We start from the raw sequence: 22,284 nt of genomic DNA on the forward strand, positions 1-22,284 counted from the left end.
ATCTTTGATATCTCATACATTCCAGTATATGTTTTTCTTCCTTTTTCATTTTCATGAATGTATCTCTATTGTTCTCTGTTTTTTCTACCAACTGCCTTCACTTCACTTAAAACCCAAAGAGCTTTTAACCAAAGTTACCTTCGATTTTGATTGTTTTACAATATTTTATTAATATAAACTACAAAGAGATTTAGAATATAAATTAAAAGTAGTTTTCTTTTAGTAATAGATTTTCTTGTTTCTTGTGGAATGACCATAGATACAGCATTTTATTTACACCTATAAATTACATCAAAGGTATGGTTGCTATCAGGTAACTATGATTTTCATTTATTTAATAAAGAGAAAATTGGTGTATTTTCTGACTTTGTTGCTCATTTGTATCAAAGAAATATCAGGGAAAAATTACCCTCTGGCCTTATTTCTAGTAAATTACAATTACAGAGCAAACCAGACATAGTCAAGCTTGGAAGAATTTAAATACCTGTTGTTTTGAAAGAGGTTTTTTTTCTTCTGACATCTTGGACAAGCTGTTTGGTAGTTTGAGAGATAGGTATCACTTTATACCTTAACATGTTTTTGTACGGAATGAATATACCTGTGTAAAACCACTGTAAAAGCTTGGTGTTTGAATGTTTACATACCCTTATGATAATCATGATAAAAGTATATATAAGGAAATGAGGTTATATGGGTGTATTAATACATACATGTATATATAATTGCCTTTTAACTTAAGTCATATGCCTGAGCTCTATCTTGTCTCATATCCAACACATCTGGGCGGAAGCCCAGGCTCAACCATTGGTTCTGGACGTGCTCTGGAGCACGATGAGGGAGACAGCATGTGCTCCAGCTGTCTTGAGCATGTGCTTTATGCTCCCACTCTGAGCAGCAGGAACATGCATGAGCAGGTACAACCAGTTATTCAATGTGTGCTCTCCATCACTCCTGGCAGTGATGTCAGACACCTGGCTCTCACTCCCTGGCTCATGGTCTGTGTACAGTGCATGAGAAGAGACAAGATAATTTTGTGTAATTTGTTGGCGGGTTTAGTGTGTGTGCCCTCTTCTTATTCTGATCTCCAAAAAGATGCAACATTTGTACTCTTTATATACCCTATGAAGTGGAAAATTTTGTAGAAAACTATGATCTTAAGTGAATATTACCTAAAGTGAATATCACTATATTTATGAAAGCATACCTACAGTGAATAAATCCAATGATTTCTATAGCCTTTTGTTTATTCTGCCATTGATCTTCTTCAATATGAACAAATAGTAGCGGGTATCAAATAAGATAAGGGGGAACGGTTTTTCACTGAGACAGGAGAGACTTAGGTTGGATATTAGAAGGAAGTTTTTCACACAGAGGGTGGTGTCAAACTGGAACAGGTTACCCAGAAAGGTTATGCATATCCCATCCCAAGAGGTATTTAAGGCCAGGCTAGATGTGGCTCTGGGCAGCCTGGTCTGGTGCTTGGTGACCCTGAACATAGTAGGGGGGTTGAAATGAGATGATCTTTGAGGTCCTTTTCAACCCAGGCCATTCTATGATTCTATGGAATACATTTCTTTGTAATCTTCAGTTAGTAAAAAAGTCCAGAGTGTGGGTTGGCTGTATTTTAAGAGAAACAACCCATTTCAAATGTTCTTTTTGCGCTTTTCACAAATGTCACAAATTTCACAGCTTGTGTCAGTGGCAGTATGAACCACAACTCCAGAAGAAGACTGTTATCGTAAACAGATCAGAACAGAAGGTTGTTTTTTTTGGGTTTTTTTTTTTTTTCAGTTTACTAATATTCTTAGAAAATAGCTTCGTGATTGTTTTACTTGATGATAAGCTTGTAAGAGCCTTTGCAGTCTCTGCAAATCCAAGCAGAACAAAAGGTTCACAGATAACTTCTTTGACAGTTATACCCCCTTATTGATTGATTTAGCATGTGGTCTCTTCACTTAGGCAGTTTTCTTGTTAGATTAGCTTCTTAAAGAAAGAGACCAACTCTTCAGTAGTAAATTTGGTGAAAGAAAATAAATAGTTAAAAACATGTGCACACACTACCTGGGTGAAAATCTTGATAATTTTCATGAACAGTAAACCTTAGTTCTTCAGGAGTACTATTCCAAAAATGAAGTTTTCCCTACAGTAGATAAGTACAAAAAGATCACATAAGTTTTTCTCTTATAATTATTGTGGTTGGTGATTATTATACATTGATATTGAAATAAAGTTTGGATGGCATTGCAGAAATTCAGAAATAAAATGCAGTATGATCAATAATCTGTAAGACCTATGGAACTGAGATAAGATAAAATAAAGCATTTTTTACAATACTTCTCTTTAAACGTATATATGATGGAAAATATGCTTAGAATTAGAAAGCTAAAAATATATTCATGTAGCTGATCAGTGCTCATGAATTGTAATTAAAATTGATAGTATGACCTGACTAGATAGATTAGGACAGGGTACGTGCACGAAAATTTAGTGGAATGCTTAATTAGGGTTTTTTTTCAGTGCTGAATTTTTTTTTTTTTTTAATGATATTTTTCATCTATTCTGGAAAATTCTCCGAGTCTAGCAGCAAATTCAACATACAGAGTTCAAAAAGACAGGCTGGTATAAATGTATAGCAGAATTAGGATTTTAAGGGTACTTATATTTTCCTGTTACTTTTATTTAGAAATTTAAAATCACCGAATATTTGGCCAATTGACAGTCCAGTCTGAGGTGTTACTACTTAAAGAAACTACTAGACATGGCCCTGGTTGGAGGTGCTGGAGGAAAGGATATAGAGCGCACTGAGTATTTTCTTTTTCTTCTATTTGGAAGTATTTTGAAGAATCTGTCAAAAAAAGATATGTTTTTGCCACTGCGAAGGTTACTATCCATGAGAAGGGCAGCAACTCTGGCAATGAGTCAGATGTAAAGAGACATTTGGAAAATTAAACTACTAGGACACAAAACATTGTCATGTCTCTGGAAACAAATCTGAATTATTCTAATAATTACAGTTTTTTAATACCATTTATTCCTTATGATGAAACAGAAAAAACAACCTCCCTAAGGCTCTGGCAGTTTCAAGGCCTATATTTCTGTGAAGATACAGAATGAATGGTGGCTTAACAATTTTTTGAATGCATCTAAACCTATACCAAGATTTCTAGTTAGTCTTTATTACAGTTCTTTTTCTGTGTATGGAATAGAATAGTCAGTTACTGGCACCATTAATACATGAAAAAATGTGCTGTATATAATTTCAGCATGGTTTTTAAAACATTGACCTAGGAAATCCAGGTTGGTAGTGGAATAATGGATAAAATGCATATAGCAGGAAACAGAATTTGGAATTCATTAATATTATGTCCATAAGCACAATGGGGCTGACTGAGAATAAAAACAAATTTGCCAGAACAAGAGGGTAACTTCAGTCACTTTTGTGTCAGGAATGACCCTGACTCTTTGCTCACCATGAGAATGACTGTGAGGCATGCAATGCTTTTTCAAAGTCCAAAGTCTCTTTGCCTTTGTAACATATTTTATGCAATGCCAAAACCTTATAAACCTTGCTTCTTTTTGGTGCTTTAGTATCTAATTTCATCCATTCTCTTACAGCTGCTTCCATACAGCTTTAAGGTTTTCAAGCTTTGTGAAATCCTTTCTCGTTGACCTTTACCCATTTTTCATGTTTCTGTGGTGTGGCTTCAAGATGCTTCCATGAAATGAAGTCTCTGAAGGGGTTAATGCTCTCCTGCCATTCAGCTGTTACTCCCCCACTATACTGTCATAAAGGATAGCAGAGATGTAATAAAAAGTTCAAGCAGATGCTCTCTCAAAATATGCTATCAAGTCCTAAAAGTGAAAGAACATGAACAGGTCTAGTTTTATGAACAGAGAGGAGAAAATCAAAGAAGGTTTCCACTAAAAGAGTAAATAGGATTTAGTATATTCAAAGAGCCTGCAAAAGTACACTTATTAACCGTGTATCAAATACTTCAGATACAATCCTCATATTATTGATTTAATGACTTCTATTTTATTATGTTTGCCCATGACATCAGAGGTGGATATTGGAGGTATGGCAGTAGAGGTTGAATCTTCTCACCAATATTCCATTACATTTTGTTTCTGTGTGACATATGGCAGCAGAGGGACAGTCTGACAAAACAATGTCTGACATAGAAGTGTGAATGGAGCAAAAGTGTGTCATTGAATTCTTCCATGTGGAAAAAATTGCACCCACTGACATTCATTGATGCTCGCTGAATGTTTATGGAGACCAAACAGTGGATGTGAGCACAGTAAGGCAGTGGGTGGTACGTGATGTGCACTGACTTTTGGGATAGTAAATATGTTATCCTTATGTGTTTCCTGGAACTCAGACAAACCGTCAACTCTGACTGCTTCATCACAAAGCTAAGTAACACGAAGACTCCAACTTCCAGAGTCAGGCCAGAGAAGAAGACAATCTTTCTCTTGCATATTGCCAATCTTGACTAGGCTGTCCTAGGACAGCCTCTGTACAGTCTGGATTTAGTGCTTTTTGAATTTCATCTGTTCAGGCCGATGGAAGACAGACAGTATGGGTGACATTTTCCTAGAACACCACCATCATGACAGCTGTAAAACAGTGGGTCACCTCTGCTTTTTACAAGTGTGGCGTGCAGACTCTTGTTCATCACTGACAAAAACGCATAGCTAATGGTGGTGACTATGTTGAAAAGTAATATTTTGTAGCTGAGAATTTACTGTATGAGATAGTGTTATTGTGCTCTTTGTAGCTATTGTACTTTCCATGGAAACAAATAGGAGGCATTATTTTCGGTTCGAGCTACATAACATTATGTACTATAATGTGAATTAGTTTTAGCATCTATTTCACACAACTCAATGGGTACAGGCAACTAATTTAATTTCTATTGCATTGTGTTCACAGTGTATCAGTTCAGAATTACATTATTTTCTTTTTGTCCTTTATCTGTTTCCTCACCTTTCTCAATACTTTTCAGAAAAGAATATATAACCATGAAAAGGTGATGTTAATGCAATGTCCGTCACTACCACACCTTCTGTCAAAACACTGAAGACCAAATCTTTTTTACGTATATATTCCCACTGACGCTTTCATTATCAGCCAGCTTTCTGTTCCACAATAGATGAATGCCAGCTCCCAGTGATTTCTTGAAACAGGTCATCCATGAGGATTGCTGCAGTAAAGATCTCGCTATCCTCCTTGTCTATCTCTCTCCTTGCTTTTGCTTTGCAGATGGCTCTTATTCTCAAGTGCAGCAGCTGCATGCTAAATTGGAAGCCGGTAAATGAAAACAACTTGATGTACACACCTTCACTTCCTGTATGATTTAATTTAATAAATATGGACAGGAAGGAAGGAGAGATACAAAGGAGTGCTTTGTGAAAAAGTATACAATAAATATAGCTGATGTGTATAACTAATGCTAATACCATGAATCAAGTAAAATAGATGTAGTTAATTGCAGCAAGGAAGTATAAGAATGACATTCAGGACTTTCAGTGTGCTAGGACTTCTCATAAAACTCTAGGAGTTCTATGAGAGAGAAACCAGGGCAAATAATCAATAGAGAATAACTGAAAAAAACTGTCATGTTAATACACCAAGAATCTTCTACAGGGTCATTTCCCTTGGTGAAGAGATAAAAATCAATGCAACTTATAATTCAGTTTTACTTCTTTTACACTGTGAAAGACTTTTTAAAACAAAAAGTAAGGCATACAGTTTTTGTGTGTTTTTTTAAAAAAAACAGTGACCAGAAAGAAAATAAGGGAGGAAGGGAGAAGAATCATTTATCATATTTGTTGCATCACAACCACTGTTCTTCCAAGATTTTGTCCTATATCTGACCATTTATTCCTCTAGAGAGATATACAAGGTACTCTATCCTGAGATATACAAGATTACCAGATCTTACGCAACAGTTGTTGAGGTTCACATTCATGAGCCATTTCCAGCATTCTAATAATTACTGCAAATGAATAACACAAGCCATTTGCACAGTCTAGATTTCAAATATTGCATCTAAATATCTCCAGCCTACAGTGCTCACAAACACACCTGAGTTGCATGTGTCTCCGGAATTTGATGTTGCCTTCATTTCTTGGTGTGCTTTTATTCAAAATGATTGTTACACTATTCTAATAAAGTAATAGACAAAAGATACTTAGGAATTAGAACAAATGGAATCCTACAAATAATCAAAGCAGTCAGCATACCAAACTGATCAATGGAGCTTACTTACTGACATTTTTTTTAATAAAAAAAGCAGCAAGGAATACCTCCATATAAGAGTCCAAAACCAGGATAAATAACTGCTTACATTTATTTGCTCAATACAACGCAGTACAAAACAATCCTGTTTTTGTCTTTGATAAGATTAGTTGAAGAACTGCTGTCAAATAACACAAAGGGCATATAGATCTGTTTTGTATTAATTTTTAGCTTTACAGTGACTTAAGGGTACCCTAGCAAACACCCAGCTTTTAACATTGCTTATTTCAAATTCTGTGCACATGACCGTCTGTTAAAAATTTTGCTAAATAACAAGAGAGTTGTTATCAGGTAGAATTAGGTTGTTAAAATATAGAAATATGTGTTTGTTTGTTTGTTTGTTTAAATGGCTTTTTTTTTTCCTGAAGAAATGTCAAAATAAATGGAGAGAGACCTATGTTGTATGCTTGAAATTGCATCATTTTCAACTGAAAACAAAGCTTCAGAAGGTCAGAATGGGCCACTTTGATGATAGTGTTACCAAATTGGCTATTTTCTTAGATGATTATTAAGATTCAATTTTTTTTGCCGGATTTTTCCATGTAAGATACTGTAGAGGATATAACGTGAATATGTGTAAGAAACCAGCCTTCCTTCACAAAGCCCAGAACTATAATTTTCATTCTGTTTTCGCATTTCCCCGAAGAGCATTGCCAGCCATTAGAAGTGTGAGTAGATCAGTAAGCAGTATGTCACTTCAGTTGAAAATACTAATAAAAATTAAATTAAAAAAAGAAAAAGCAGAAGGAAAACTTAAAAAAGCATTTCATGAGAAGTCAGAATATGTGAAATGAAAAACCAGAAGCAAATGAACAGAAAGAAAGAAAGAAGAAAATATGAGGTAGAAGTTGCCAAAATTTATGGTGAATAAACTCTTTCGCCAGCTTTACCTTTTATATACAAAGTTGCTTTTGGGAATCTTATCCTTTCAAATGTAGAGGGTAGAATCCTGTTTGATTTTGTTAAAGCAACAGAAACCCACAAGATGGCAACAAGCAGTCCATACTTCTGTCTGCATCGCTCTCCATTTTCATGCATTCGTTCATCTGCAGCTGCCTTCCCTCATCTTGAAAGCTACTCTGAGTTTTCCTGCTGCTGGGCTGTGGTGAGCTGTCTCGGCTCAGTCATCCTGGAAGCAGAATGAAAGCACCCAAGAGTGATTGAAGGTAACAGATAGATGGACTAAGTGCTCAGTAAACAATACATGTGCCTATGAAAAATCTGCTGCCCCAAGACAACTGTCTATTTGGCCCAACCCCAGCATTTAACAGTTGCTCAAAACTATTTGAATTCCATTAGAGTTAACTTTTCCCACATATTTACTGTAAAGTGTTGTAAAGAGTTTCAGTTTTTGAAATGGACTGACCTATCAGAGTTGTGTCAGCAGAAGCTGGAAGCTCCTGCGAAAGCTGCATGTAGAGCTTGCTGTACGTGATGTATTTCAATGCAGCTTTTCTCTTTTCATGCAGCCCACAGTTTGATGAGCACAGGAAGCTCTGTGAGGAATGTGTGTGCAGTGAATAGCAACCAAAACACGGGGATGACATGCTGATATATAAAACGTCTTTTTTTTTCCTGGTACTTAGTCTTGTCCCCCACCAGATGCTCACAGAATGCTGTATGGATGGGTTTTGAAAGGCACTAAGTGTTACCCTGTTTCTTTTTCTTATCATTTGCTTGGAGGGAAAGACTTTAGCCAAAAAAACAGGCAGTGTAATTCTCCTGTTTTTAAGATGTTATTTTCTAGAGGAGAACTCGCAATAAACAAAACACAAGAGGATGCCTTGCCAGTTAATGAAAATAATTACATGAAAAATTATGACTAAGGTTTTAAAGCTGATTTTAAGGCTTTGGCTAAGATTCGAAAACTTTGGAAAATACAAGTAACTTTTAATTAACTACGCGTGATTTTCAAAAAATTCTTCCTAACTCTGCATAGAGTACGTGAGTTTAATTTTGTCAGACTTCTATCTCTCATGTGATCTTTGTTTCTGTCGAGCTCTGAGAATAGATTTTGTCATATGTAATGTCAAGAAACTCATTTTAAAAGCATATCTTTCAGATAGAATTTATCTCATCCCACTTATCAGCACTGGCAAAGAGCACTGGCCTTGGTGCCAGCTGCTCAGAGAAGTTCTCACCATTCAGCCTGAATACATAGGGTCTCCGTGCTCCCCAGTTGAGCACCAAGCACTCTTCATTCTTGTATCTTTCATTCTCCTTGGCAGGAGGAGGTCAGGTCGACCTTTTACATTACTGTATTTTTTGTGATTATGTAGGAAAAAGCAGGTTGAATGAGGAAGCTTGGTAATGTTTGGGATACTTTCCTGAGGAGCTCAGAGCTGATCCTCACAACCCAGTCCCATCTTCTGAACAGCTTCCTGCTTGTGGAACAATTTGGATGTAATTTCTCAACCAGAATCTTTTTCCTAAAGCTTTAAGCAATTTTTTTTTTCTTTTTATCTTTTTTATACTAATAGAAACATCTTCAAGTTGTGGCCCCTTGGCTTTTTAAGCAAGTGAACTGAGCACCTCATGCCATTACTTTGCAGGGCAAGCACTTATACAGCTAGCAGGTTACTAGCCCATGGGATATCTCTTGGTACAGTACTCCTCATAATGAAGCCTTGTAATCTAGAAGACTGGAGCTTGGTGACATTACAGTGTGACACTAAAGGCATGTTGTGTATCTAGTAGTTCTACTAATGGGAATGTTATTTATCTGTAGGCAGAAGGCCTGCTGAAATAGTATCACACTGCCAGTAGATCAGAAAGAGATGGGTCAGTTGCAGTCATCATCCTTTCACCTGTGCTGTCTTCAGGGAAGAGATCTTTAAATAAAATTGTCACAAGAACTACAGGCAGCTTTCTTCTCAGGGGGGAATAAAGGCAAAATGGAATTTGAGGATGAGGGTTATTTGGAGTTCTCTGACAGTTTAAAGTCACTCTATGTTAACTGCATGCTATCAGAGTGTTGAGGTGTATTCTAGAATTAGTTCACACACAAGCTAAGCGTGACAGTGACTCTTACCGATTCTGCAAGGGCAAGCAAAAGAAGCCTTGGTACCACTCTGTCAGAAATAGCTGTGTGGAGGTTGATTTAAAATAATACTGGATTTGCTTTTCCTGGCTTGTTCTTGCATCACTTTGTTAAACTAGCTTACAAAAGTTTTTAAGGTGTTACATTTACACTGAAAAAGAAAAATCACTAAAGTTCTTTGTTTATTAAACTAATAAATGATGAAACATAAGATAACAAAGAGTAATTTAGTTTTTTTTTATTGTTGGAAATATAAGAACAGAATGCAGAAACATAACTCAAAATACCTGGAATATTTCATACCAACTAGAAGAGCTCACTCTGATCTTATCCTTCAAACATTGATATTTCAAGTGGGATAGATGGGGAGGACACTGAATGCACAGCAGCTCCCCGGTGTGCTGGGGACAACCTCCATCTTACCTCACACATCCTGGGGGACACTATCCATATTAGCCACCTTTTCCTCATTGTGTCCTTGTGTCCCATGGAGATGCCACCCTACAAATGGGCCTAACTCATGTCTCATATGGCAGTTTAACATTTAATTCTTTAGTTACTGCTGAGATCAAATGGACAACCGGAGTAGATAGAATAAACTTTCATGCATGGATGATCTGGATTTGAAGATGTATGCACAGAGTGATGAGCATGCAAACAGCTTCAACTTTTGAGATGTAATATGGAACTTTTTTGAAGAAGTGAATTTTATTGTAAATATATATGAATATATAGCTCTCCTTGTTGTAAATAGCCAGTTGCTATGGGAATGTAGCATACAAGGCCTCATATTTTGCTACAGAAATGTCTCCACAAAGCTTGCTATCATGGGCCTTAGGCATCTGAAGTAACTGAGACGAAATTAAATAATTAGAAGAAAGCATGTATTTAATGACATTTATTTCTTTTTAAAATACAGTTTGTAGTCCGTCCTTAGAGAGCTCTCGAGAATATCTTGCCATGTGAGATTTTCTCACTGACAGAGCTTTTAAATGGTTGTTAAAAGGCTGGTATTTCCAAGTGATCAGTGTGGTTTACTTTAATATGAATCAAACCCTAATTTCAAGATTAATGTCTTTCTTCTGTTTCTATATGCAGCAGATGGCACATGCGACTACATCCTACTTTCTAATTCCTATGTGACATTTATTATTCATCAGAAAGGAAGTTAAAAATATTGTCTTTTCCAACTCCTGGTTTGGGTAATTATATAAATTAAAGAAAATGTTTCTTTAAGCGACATTTTATTTGAAGACATAAAAGATATAAAAGCATAGCATAGGGGCCACCCAGCGGGGCACTGTTCTGCCCAGGTGAACTGTTCTGCCAAGGCATAGTTCAGTGAAGCAAAGCACAAATGTTCAAAATTTCTGCTTGCCACCATTTTCTACTATGTATTTCTGTGTTCATTTGGGCATATTTTCCTATTAAGTACTAAGAGGTTCATAGCAGTGTTCCAATACTGTTGGCTATATATTTAAATATATCCAAGTCTTCTGACTTCCGAGTTTGTTATCTGACTAATTGAAAAATTGAAAATCTGTATTTTTAAGTTGGTATGATGTTTGTAACATACCATACTAGTCTTAAAAAGTGGAAGAGTCTTAGCCAGGAGGAAAAATTACTTGAGAAATAAAAATGAATTGCATGCTGCTAACTTATTTTTTTTTTCTTTAAGACTGAAATAGTCCTTGAGTTGGTTTTTGAAAGACACCTAAATGTTTGACAAGTACATATTCTTGGTTTTCAATAGTTGTTTTTTGTTGTTTTTTTTGTTTTGTTTTTCCTAGCAAATGAGTAGTTTGTTGTTTGTTTGTTTATTTTGTTTTTTTTTTTTCTGTTTAGAATTATACTAGACAATAACAAGGTTTTGTCCAGCTCACAGGTTATGAGTTTCACCAAATTCTCTGTAGAAACCAAAATGTTAATTTTGAACTTTTTCCTCTCCAAACAATTATAAACAGAATGGAGACACAATTGCATCTTCTGTGTCTTGTTTTTTTTTGTTTTGTTTTGTTTTGTTTTGAAGAAGTAGAATCAATTTAGAATGCAGGATTGGTTTAGTTTCTGAAAGTAGTAAGGTGCTTTGAGTTATACCTTTCTGCTACTTCTGTTCAGCCTCTTGAGTTTAAAAAGACCAGTTCCATGGCAACATGTTTATAAACTGTCACATACAGCTGTTCTTCAACAGAAAAACTAGTCATTGATTTAAATCTTCTATAACATATCCATCCTGAAGAAAAATAAATAGTATTTCTTATTAATTCATGCTATTTTTTACTGAATTATTTTTGTTATAACTAAAGATATTTATTTATCTCCATAAACTAACATATAAAGGAGAAAAATGCTTGTCTTAACAGATTCAACAGTCTTTAATTCAGACAATATATATATCAGTTAATCTTGTAATTATTCTTCATTGTAAATAATATCTCCATGTGATCATAGATTCAAATCTCTTAGTTACTGTTCTCATGCTGTTAATTAAATTCCACGGGCTATACAGCTAGATATGCTTAACAGAAGCTTCAGTACGATATGATTTAATTTGATATACTTTGCAGAGTGCCACTGTGATAATAGCAAAGAAAAGTAGAAATGCAACAAAAACTATGCTCTACTTCCCTAGTCATTCAATGCATATGTTATAATTATTTTTAAGCTCTGGAAGGATGCATGTACTTTAGTTCTTATAGTTCCTTTTTCCTTGAGAGCTTGTATTTCTTTTTAGAGTGATCTTTATTTAAATGATTCCAAGATCTTCAGGTCTGTACCTCCAATTTTCCTATAATTCCTGGTTGTAGGGATTTCCTAATAGATATTATCATGGTAGCTTAGTTTTTCATGTTTTAATTTTTAGAATATTAAAATGGTTGGATTTACTTAGATATCTACATACTATTTTCTTATGAAATTTTATCGACAATATTATTTCAAGGTTATTTATGTGATTTGAAGCATTGTGGACTAATCTAATTGTTGGTCCAAAAAAAATTGATATAATGTTTATTTCTGTAGAACTTGCTCTGAAGAGGTTCTTCAAAGAGTCAAGAATACTTCATTATTAATTAGGAATGGGTGGGGTTTTGTTTTTTTTTTTGTTTTGTTTGTTTTTTTTGTTTGTTTTTTTCAGGTCATAACATTCATTAAAAATAATCTGTAAATCTACTGATGAAGGAAATATTTCCTGTGCATACATATATTTTCCTCTCAGCTTTTCCCACATTTTCTACTCATCAAACTTAATTCAGCTGATAGGTAGGGGAAAGTACAAATATTTTCTTTTTCCACTGATAATAGCCTGAGAATTACAAATCCAAAACAAATTCCTTCAGTCATTTCTGAGCTTTTAAAAGCTTCAGTTAAAGCAGAGTGAGCAAAACACAGGCAAAATATCTGCATTTGATTACACGAAATTTTTTTCTGATATGATCCAATTGTTTGTTTTCAGCCCTATTGAGAGGAAGGGAAAAGCCCTATTTAATTGTTTCCAAAGTAATTATTACCACCAAGTAACACACAAGTGCTTGAAGGGTGATCACAACCCAAATGCTTGGTATTTTCTAGCTTCTGCAGAACATGTCATTACTTGATCAAAGCCCAGCCTGGCCAATTGATCTTTTTTCCCCTGAGAATCTCTATACAGCAGTCCACTTTCTACAAATACATGAATTCTCTGATCAATGGAGTGAACGTATCACATATTCAAATTCCTTTTCTGTTTACCCATTGCTTTTCACATCTAAATTAAATTGTAAAGAGCTGCAGGGTTCCTCAGAGAGTCCCTTAGCCCATGTATTCATTAGTGCATAGACACTGCAGCAACAAACTCAAGGCAAAATGGATGTTATCATTCATACATTTGTGAGCTTCAATTTACATCTAGTTATTAAACATTGCTTCCCAGCAAGTATTCTTTCTAGGAAATGGGTGTACAATTTGGTTTTGGATTGATTTTCTCTCTATATTTCTTAGAAGCACAGCTCTTTACAATACGTTAACTGAATTGAAATACGCTCTCTGAAGCATGATATGCACAGAAAGCAAGCCTAATCAGGGTGAAATCTTTCACAGCAAAGTCCTTCCTAGTGATACAATTCTTTGCATCTGCAGATTCAGAACTAGACTCATGCAGATGGAGCTCTGAGAACAAGGCTAACTCCCAAACCCATTGTTTTTTGTCCCCTTACCAAATATTCTAAGACAGGGAAATCTAATGAAATGATTTCACAGGATTTCATCTTCTTATTCCAGTAATCATTTGACTTTTCCATTGAGCTTTATTATTCTCAGAGTTCTATGTGATTTCCATGCAGAGGAAACACTAACACATGATAATTTAAAACTCTCCTTATTATTCCTCATAAGAACTTCAATAAATCATTATAGTATTATCATTATTCAGACTTGTTTTGACAAGGCTACAACCTTCGTGTTTCAAAATGAGTTAGATCTGAATTTATGTAAACTCAGGGTAGTTTATGTGTTCTGAAAATGTCACAAAATTTTTACTGCTATATATCTTCATAGTGCTAATTTACCACTAGAACCATATGTTCCTAATCTTAGATTACAGCTGTATAAAACACTCAGATTCATGTTCATTAAAAGTATGCCTGTGGATAGGTCAGTCTATATATATTTATTTTAGGTATGAGTTAGGGTTCACATTATACTGCTAGTCACTTGGTAGAGTCTGAGATAGGAATGATATAGAGGAACTGACAAGGAAAGAAAATGTGGAAACGCCTTTTTTTGTCTGTAGAAGGAAGGTTCATATCCATATTCAAAGGATTATTTATATATTACACATTCGCTATAATCTTACTAGCACAGAAATAAAATGACAGAGGTGATATTTCAAAGAGTGGATTTCTTTTCATAAATGTTCAAGGTTACACTTTTGGTTCTTTTTAACAAGTTGGAGAAAAACACTGTCAAGTATAATGAAGAAAAAAATATCCAATAGAAAAACAGCTGGTTATGGTTGACTTTCCTTCTTCTCAAAGTGGTTCATGAAGGTGAGAGATGCTTGTCACTACATTGCTATATATAAAAATGTTCTATGAAGGGAAATCTAGCATGTCATATGTTGTAAGAAATGCCATGCAGTATTGTTAATTTATTTTTGGTGTTTTTGTTTAAATAAGTTAAATAGATATATTAAACTTATATGAGTTGTTGGCACGCAAGTTATTGCTTCCTGGGGACTGAAGCAAGTTACTGAAACCTTTTTGAAATGATGTCAGAATTTTTTGTAATTGAATATGCATATTTTACATGTTAGAGGCTGAAATACACTTTTTTTTGGCAGGCTGTTTCAACAGATGCACATGCTGGGGCCTTGTTCAGGGAGGTCTTACAGCATACGTAAGTCAGTATTTGTGCATAATTTATAAAATTGAGCAGTGGAACATGGCTTTTCCATCAAATTTACACAATCATATTTCTTTCACTTTGTTTTTTGTATGAGGAGAACAGGATGTAGAAGACCAAAAGACATCAAGGATGTTAAAAATAAAATAAATAATAATTAAATTAAAATGCAGGACAATTAACTATATTTTATTAGCTAATTCTAGTAGAAATTGACATTTTTGCTACTAAATAAAAAGTATGAATAGGAAGCAGAAACAAAGAGAACTGAAAACTTGTAATTAGTCTTTCAAATCCATACTCCAGTCTGTGAAATTTTCTGTTTAATTATCCTGTCTTTCAAATTCTTTCGGGTTTTGATGAAAGATATAAACATAGACTATGTTGTACTGAGCAGAAGCTATTTTCAAAACATGTCTAAAGTGTTCATAATGTTGTTTAAACAGTTCCGTTCTAGTTCTTTATATTGCCTTCAAATATTCCAACTATGAATAAGGAAAGGCAGAGTTAACATGCATGTGAGGAATTGTGAATTGTGTCTCAAACATGATGCTGTAGTGACTGAAGGTCACTGAACTCAAACCATACTTCCATAATAATTAGAAATACATTGAAAAAGATCAGAAGTTTAAACATCATCAACCATTTTCTGTGCAAAGACAGTGCACATATTAAGATAATATAATCCTGAAATATTTTAAATGCCAATAAACTCTTATGAGCATTTTTCTGGGGGACTATCCCCTATTTCACTACATTTTAAACATATTCTTGTTGGTCAAATTTAAAAGACAGGAATAAGATCAATGGTGTTCCCAGCACAGCTACTTGCATTTACAAAATGTGCTAGCTCATGTTCTGCTCACTCATTATTTTGTTGTTTATTTATTTTTGTTAGTTCTGATTACTAAGATAATATCCTACCATTTTTATGTTGTCACTATAGACAGGATATCACTGTTTCATTACGATGTTTCATTACAATGTTTTGTTATGACATACGATCAATTTTTGTAGGAAAAACTTATTTACTGAAGCCTTTATAGTGAATTTTGAGCAGTGATGAAAGCATGCCATCGGTTGTTTAAAATTAAAAAATGTAGGACAACGGAAAAACTGAAAATCCATTCTGGTGATCCTAATTTACCACTAGTTCCAGCTACTATGTTTAATTTACCTCCTATCAAGAAATAATGACAGAGTGGTGACCAAGATTCATAATTTTTCATTCCAGGAATAATATCCATTAGACAGTATTATAGATTTTTAGTGTAAAAATCTGTATATGTATATATATATATATATATTTAAAAATAATCTAAAAGGAAACAAAATCTGAAAAAAGTTTATTACAGTTTCTATATAATACCTCAGCAAATGTCTTTGATATTTTTGCTTACGTTACCACAAGTTTCAGTGAGTAACTAATTTTGCAATGAAAATATTATGATCTCTGTTATTTAGTGAAATTCTAAAACATCAAAGCATCTTTAGTCACTAAACCAATAAGCCTGGATTGAACAAAATTTTTTTAAGCAGTTGAGATTTTGTCAAATGCATAGCAAATAAATTATATTACTGAGAGAAAATGCAGCAATTTCAGATTAGATTTCATAGAATAGAATCATTTCAGTTGGAAAAAAACTTCATGAACATCAAATCCAACGTGTCACCTAACTTCCAAGCCCAACACTAATCTATGCCCCTAAGCACTTTATCCACAAGTCTCCTGAATACTAACAGGGATGGCAACTGGACCACTATTCTGGGCAGCCTGTTTCAGTGACTAACCACTTTTAATGTGAAGAAATTCTTTCTAATCCTCCATCTAAACTCAAGGCTATTTCCTCACACCCTATCAATTGTCACCTGCCACCAACTTCCCCACCCTGCTACAACTTCTTTTCAGGTAATTGTGGGGATGAATGTGGGGGATTTATTTATACAACTTAAGTTTTATGTTTGTTCAATTCTTCGTTTTATAAACTGTATGAGAAAAAGAAAAAAATAAAGGATTTATTTCTCCACAGATAGTAATTGTTTAACAGCTTCACAAGTAGTTAACGATATTGCATAATAATCAAGAAGAGCTATTCTAGTAGAATGTATTCTTGTGGCAAGCATGAGCTGCCATTTTTTAGAAGAATTTCCAGTCACAACGTTTAGATTTTCACATGAACTTTCTAAAGAATATGAAATAATTATACATAAGTCCTTAATATTTGGTTCCACTTGCAAAAACAAAAGCCTGTCAACATAAGGAAATAGAGTTATTTAGAAAATGCACTGGGTATTACGCTGCTGTGAATGAACATTTTAGCTGTGAGTGAGCTGACGTACTTAATAATTCCAGATTTCACTGCCAGGAATACAGCCTAGCTGTTTTCACCAGTTAAGCCACCAGACCACACTCTTATTAGTAGAACGACTTCATTTTAGGAAAGATGTCTGGAGTTTGTGATAACAAAATATTATTTTCTAAAAGTCTCACATTGAAATAGCTTGAAGAGTCACTGGGAAAATAGACCAAAACTAGATGTTTCACATTCCTGGCTACTTCTATTCCCATTCAAGTGCAGATACTGTTTTCAACATCTTACTGCCATAAATTTCCAATAAATTGATAACAACATCAAAATATGGTGTAGGAGTTGTTATCAAGGTCATAGATTACATAGACAGCGATAAACTTTCTTATATAATAGGGAGAACTAGCTAAGAATTCAGCTTTATCAAGCATATCATAATACAAACAACTAGAATAATGAATCTAAAGACAATTTCCCAGTATGCAGATATGATTAAATTGGGTGGAACGTCAAGTAATGAGGAGTAATAAAGAAGGACTAGAATCACTGAAGAAATACGCCTGAGCTAATTTATAGTAAATAAGCATTGACAAAGATGGATGTATCTTTTGATGTTAAGCTGAAAGAAACCTCATCTGTGTGAATGGACTGATGTAGAACTCTTCTCATTTCAGATAGATAATTCCCACCTCTGTCAATATCCTGAGTATATACATACTTATAAGTATATATATGTATAAAAAATATTTTTTTATAAACATTGTTCCACATTAGAACAAATAATCCTTGAGAAACAAAAAAACTCACCCAACTAGGCTACCACTATGCTAATACTAGTACTGCTTTTGCTGAGTCATTGTTTACTTGCTCCTCTACACATGCTCAGCATATGAAACCAGAAGATGCTCAGACTGTAGGGATTGTCTTTATTCTGCTTTGCATATGCTTAGTCTGTCAGTGCTTTTTGATGTATAGATGTGTACTTCTAATTGTGATTATTATTAGAAGTAGAGCTATTTAACCACAAATGTGGTATTTCCAATTTTCTCAGTCTTTTCTAATAAGAAAATGTAGTAAGTCAGAGAGAACAGAAGAATACAATATTTTGAAAGCATATGATTTGTGTCAGAGAGAATGCTAATGAGGCACTTTGTTTTGGATAACTGAACTGACTGGTTTATGTTCAGGGTTCAAATAAATAAGAAATTAGAGTGGAAACCAATGGAAAATCCTTTAGAAGTCATAAGACGGTTTCATTAAGAGTCCTTTTATTATTACTATTATCATTCCAAGAATTAGCAACACTTAATTGTTCTGTAAGATCAAAGAAATTAGACCAAAGATGTCTATTATGAGCCATTGGATAACTGAATTGCATAAAGAGACACTGATCTCTGTCAACCAAAGACACACAGCCAAGGACTGTTCAGGAGTAGCAAAAAAGAAATGATACAACTAACTGATTGCATACTGGTGACTTGAGTGCCATGCAATGCTCTGAACATAGCATGCCCACTGTCATTGAAGTTACTTGTAAGGTTCAACTAGAAAATGAGATGGATCCTTCCTTCACTATGCTTATTTTTCTTCATCTGAAGAATCAATTTTAGACCACTTGACAGAAACACAGATATGCTTTTGATCACCAGCAGCTGGGTTTGCTGTGATCCTGCTCTGAACTTCATAGCTAACCAGCTACTCAGCAGTCTGACTAACTGAATAAATCACTGAGTGCTAGCTTTAAAGCTTCTCTATATAACTCATGAAAGCTATCAATGTCAGTACCACAGGCAAATTATCCTTTTCTTAAAATGATGATGAGTATATTATATAGCACAGATTTTAAAACTGTTTTTACTAGTGAGATACCATAGCTTGTTTATTATTCCTGCTGTTTGTTATTATTGTTTCTATGCTAACTCTAGCTAAACAAGTTATTTTTCAAATACAACCAAACAAATTCCATATTCAAAGGCATGTCTCTCTGGACTGTATATGCCTTCGAGGGAAATCCTTAAGCATTCTAGTTTGTGATGTCTACAGAGAGCCCAACTCAAAGGACAGCCAAGCTTTTGTGTCATCTGATTCCAACATGCGGCTACTTAACAGCATGCAAAGGATGCTTGAGCTCAGGTAGGAGAGAGTGAATAAGTTAGTTCCTTTCTGAATATTTATTTTTCTCTTCAGACACTTGGCACAATAACAACTAATTTAAATTTCATTTTGATTTTTTTTGCATAATAATTATGGGTTTGTTTTGATAATAGCTGGAGGGTATGTGTCAGATTGTAGAATGAGCTTAAAAATAAAAGAAGTATCTACTGTTTTGTAAAACAGAATATAAAATTGCTCAATTTATAAAACTCCCTGAGGTGCTCCAGTTGAATACTCAGATAAATTCAGGAAGCACCACAATAAAGTTTCAAATATTTCCTTTTAAAGCAGCATAGCACTTTTTCCTATGTCTTGAGTTTGTTGACAGTGCCAATAATGCTTCCCGTATTGCTTCTTTTAGACTTCAGAAAATACAAAAAAATACTAAGGAAAAAAAAAGCAGATAAGAATGTTTTATTATGCCTTTGTCTGTGAAGACAGACATGCTCGTATGCTTGATGCTTCCAGGAGAAATAATCAACATATTGTACAATGAGAGACAATAAATGTATCTAAAAGATGTTTTCAAGGTGACTAATATTAGCAATCAGTGTTTAACTGGAATCCTTAAGAAGAATAGAGAGATTTCTTATTATTTATTGACATTGTTATGCAAAATGCTATCTCATCTATTAATATTTTTTGTTCACATATTTTTACCATTTAGATATTTGCAGAAAAATGAAAAACATTTTAATACAAATAAATGTAATAATTAGTAAGAAATATTAATACATTTAATAATAATAAATAATACTATTAAAAACTGATATTTAAAAGGGTTTGGTTTTTTTTTTGCTTCTTTTGTAATTGCCTGCTTGATGCTAATGTACATTCACTTTGAAACCTCTAGTACAAAAATTTACAGTATTAATAGCCTGAAGCAATTGTTATGTTTTAATGTCTTTATGGCAGTAGAAGCTGTTCAAGTTGTTTCCTTCCTACCTTGGTTTTCTAGGAGACCATTAGCTTAACAAGCAATTTTCCCAAAAGAATAACTTAGGGTCTTCATGTTAAAAAATTCTTCTGGAAATAAATTTGGTTTTGAACATAGAAGTCTTGGAGCTAAAATTCAGTTATTAAAATGGCAAATTACATGAAAGATTTCTTGAGGTAGAAGTACACTGGAAAGAAAAATAAAATATCTAAATCTTCAGTGGAATGAGGAACTGCTCTGTTATGAGGTCACTTTCAAAGTAATGCCTCCCATTTATTTCCATGGAAACTACAACATACAAAAAGCACCATAACACCATTTGATAGAGGAAATTCTCAGCAAAACAAAACACTATTTATCGACATAGTAACTACTTTAGCTATGTATATTTAACAGTGTTGAACAAGAGCATGCATGCCACATTTGTAAAAATCTGCACCAGTGAAGGTGATCCACTGTTCCTGTTATACTGCTGATACACAGCATCCCCCGCCTCACTGTGCTCATGTCTACTGTTTTGGTTGCTGCTGCTTCACTGGACAGAAAACGGGCCTTTGGTCTAAGGATGAAGCTAAATGTTTCAGGTACAATCTGTAAACAAGAGCAAGTGACTAGTGTTTTGAAATGGATGCTGCTTTTGTTGGTGATGTTTTGTTTGGTTGATCTTTTTGGTTGATTTGCTTACGTTGAAATAAATGAATTCTGGGAAATATTTTGTGGTTTTTAATGGTAATACTTCAAACATAAAATCTGCATTGTAGACAACATACAAAGAAATATCTATTCCAGTATATCATATTTATTGACCTAACAGTTCATTGAAATAGCTATATTATTTATATAATGTCCATTGTTCAGTTTTCCTTTGTTCTAGGAACTCAGAACAAAGGTCTGGTATTTTCTTTATTTCTCTTGATTCTTTCCAGATTATTTCAGAGCATGCTTTTTCCAGTTATGTATGAAGGCTGATTTATTTGTAACAAACATATCGAGGGAGAAGTCTCCTCAAACACTTGGGAAAGAAAGTACACTTTTCACAAATGAGCTGTTAATTTCTTTCCCATTTCAGCACCCATGTACTCAGGGAACTGGAGCAGATGTGATGAGAATGATGGATGTTCCAAATTGGTTGCCATTGTACTCCTGCAATTTTAAAAGGTCATGGAGTGAAGAAAATGAAAAACCTCTGTTTTGGCAGAGACAAAGTAACATTGGCATGGTAATCATAAAAACAAATAGATTTGTGTTCTTATCTAACATAAAATCCTAAAATCTTCTATAACAAGTATTTTAAAAATCATTTTCATAAGGCTACCATCTTTCAAACTCTTTGAACTGGATTTATTGGTATTGTTTTCATTTATCCTGTGTTCAAATTTTGATCTCAATGTGTTCATAAATTTCTAATCTTTTATCTACACATATTTTGCATTCTCTAAGTATGCAAGTATCACAAGCAATCCCACAAAATCAACTATTTTTGTTCTGTAATATTTCTGTGACTGTCACCCATATTCATACTGACAGAATTTTTACAGACCTTCTATCTATCAAGCAGTCAGCAGTAAGTAGCTGCATCTTTATTCCTTCTATTTTCACATGGCAGAATTTCTCTTCCCTTGATCATTACAGCTGCTTTAAAAAACAAAACAAAACAAAACAAAACAACAACAAAAAAAGAATCTTTATGTTAACCTTCATCGAATAACGATGACCAGGACTAATTTAGTTTACACAGCATTAAAAAAGGATTCACTTACTGGCACACGGTTTTAGTTCTTACTGGAAAGCTTCTTACAAATATAACATATGATTTTATTTTCTATGTCTGTTAAAGCAAATATCTCACCATCATTATGAAATCAACTAATACACTTTGATCTTCTAATAAAAAGCAAAATGTGGTATTCCTGATTAGTCTGACCAATTCACTTCATAGGAAAAGTGTGTTATTTAGAAAAAAAAAAAAAAAAATAAGCATTCTAGTGGAAGAGATTATTTGGGAACCTAGTATGGACATGTCATTATAAGAAAAGAATAAATGATAATAAACTGAAACTAGCTGTTCTTGTCAGAAAAGTTATTGTGTGATGCACAAGTGCTAATAGCATTGTCCTTGTTGTGCAGAAAGTGGTAGGGAGGAAATGTCCTTCAGCAACAA

General features: G+C 34.1%; 1 long non-coding RNA gene across 2 annotated transcripts in view; it reads left to right on the plus strand.

Annotated features, from left to right (window-relative positions):
• LOC116216625 (uncharacterized) overlaps positions 1-22,284 on the plus strand; it is a 54,520-nt gene that overhangs the window by 2,018 nt on the left and 30,218 nt on the right. The gene's annotated exons all lie outside the window — the stretch shown is intronic.

This window comes from Meleagris gallopavo, chromosome 4, assembly GCF_905368555.1.
Source record: "Meleagris gallopavo chromosome 4, MGAL_WU_HG_1.1, whole genome shotgun sequence".
NCBI classification, from domain to species: Eukaryota; Metazoa; Chordata; class Aves; order Galliformes; family Phasianidae; genus Meleagris; species Meleagris gallopavo.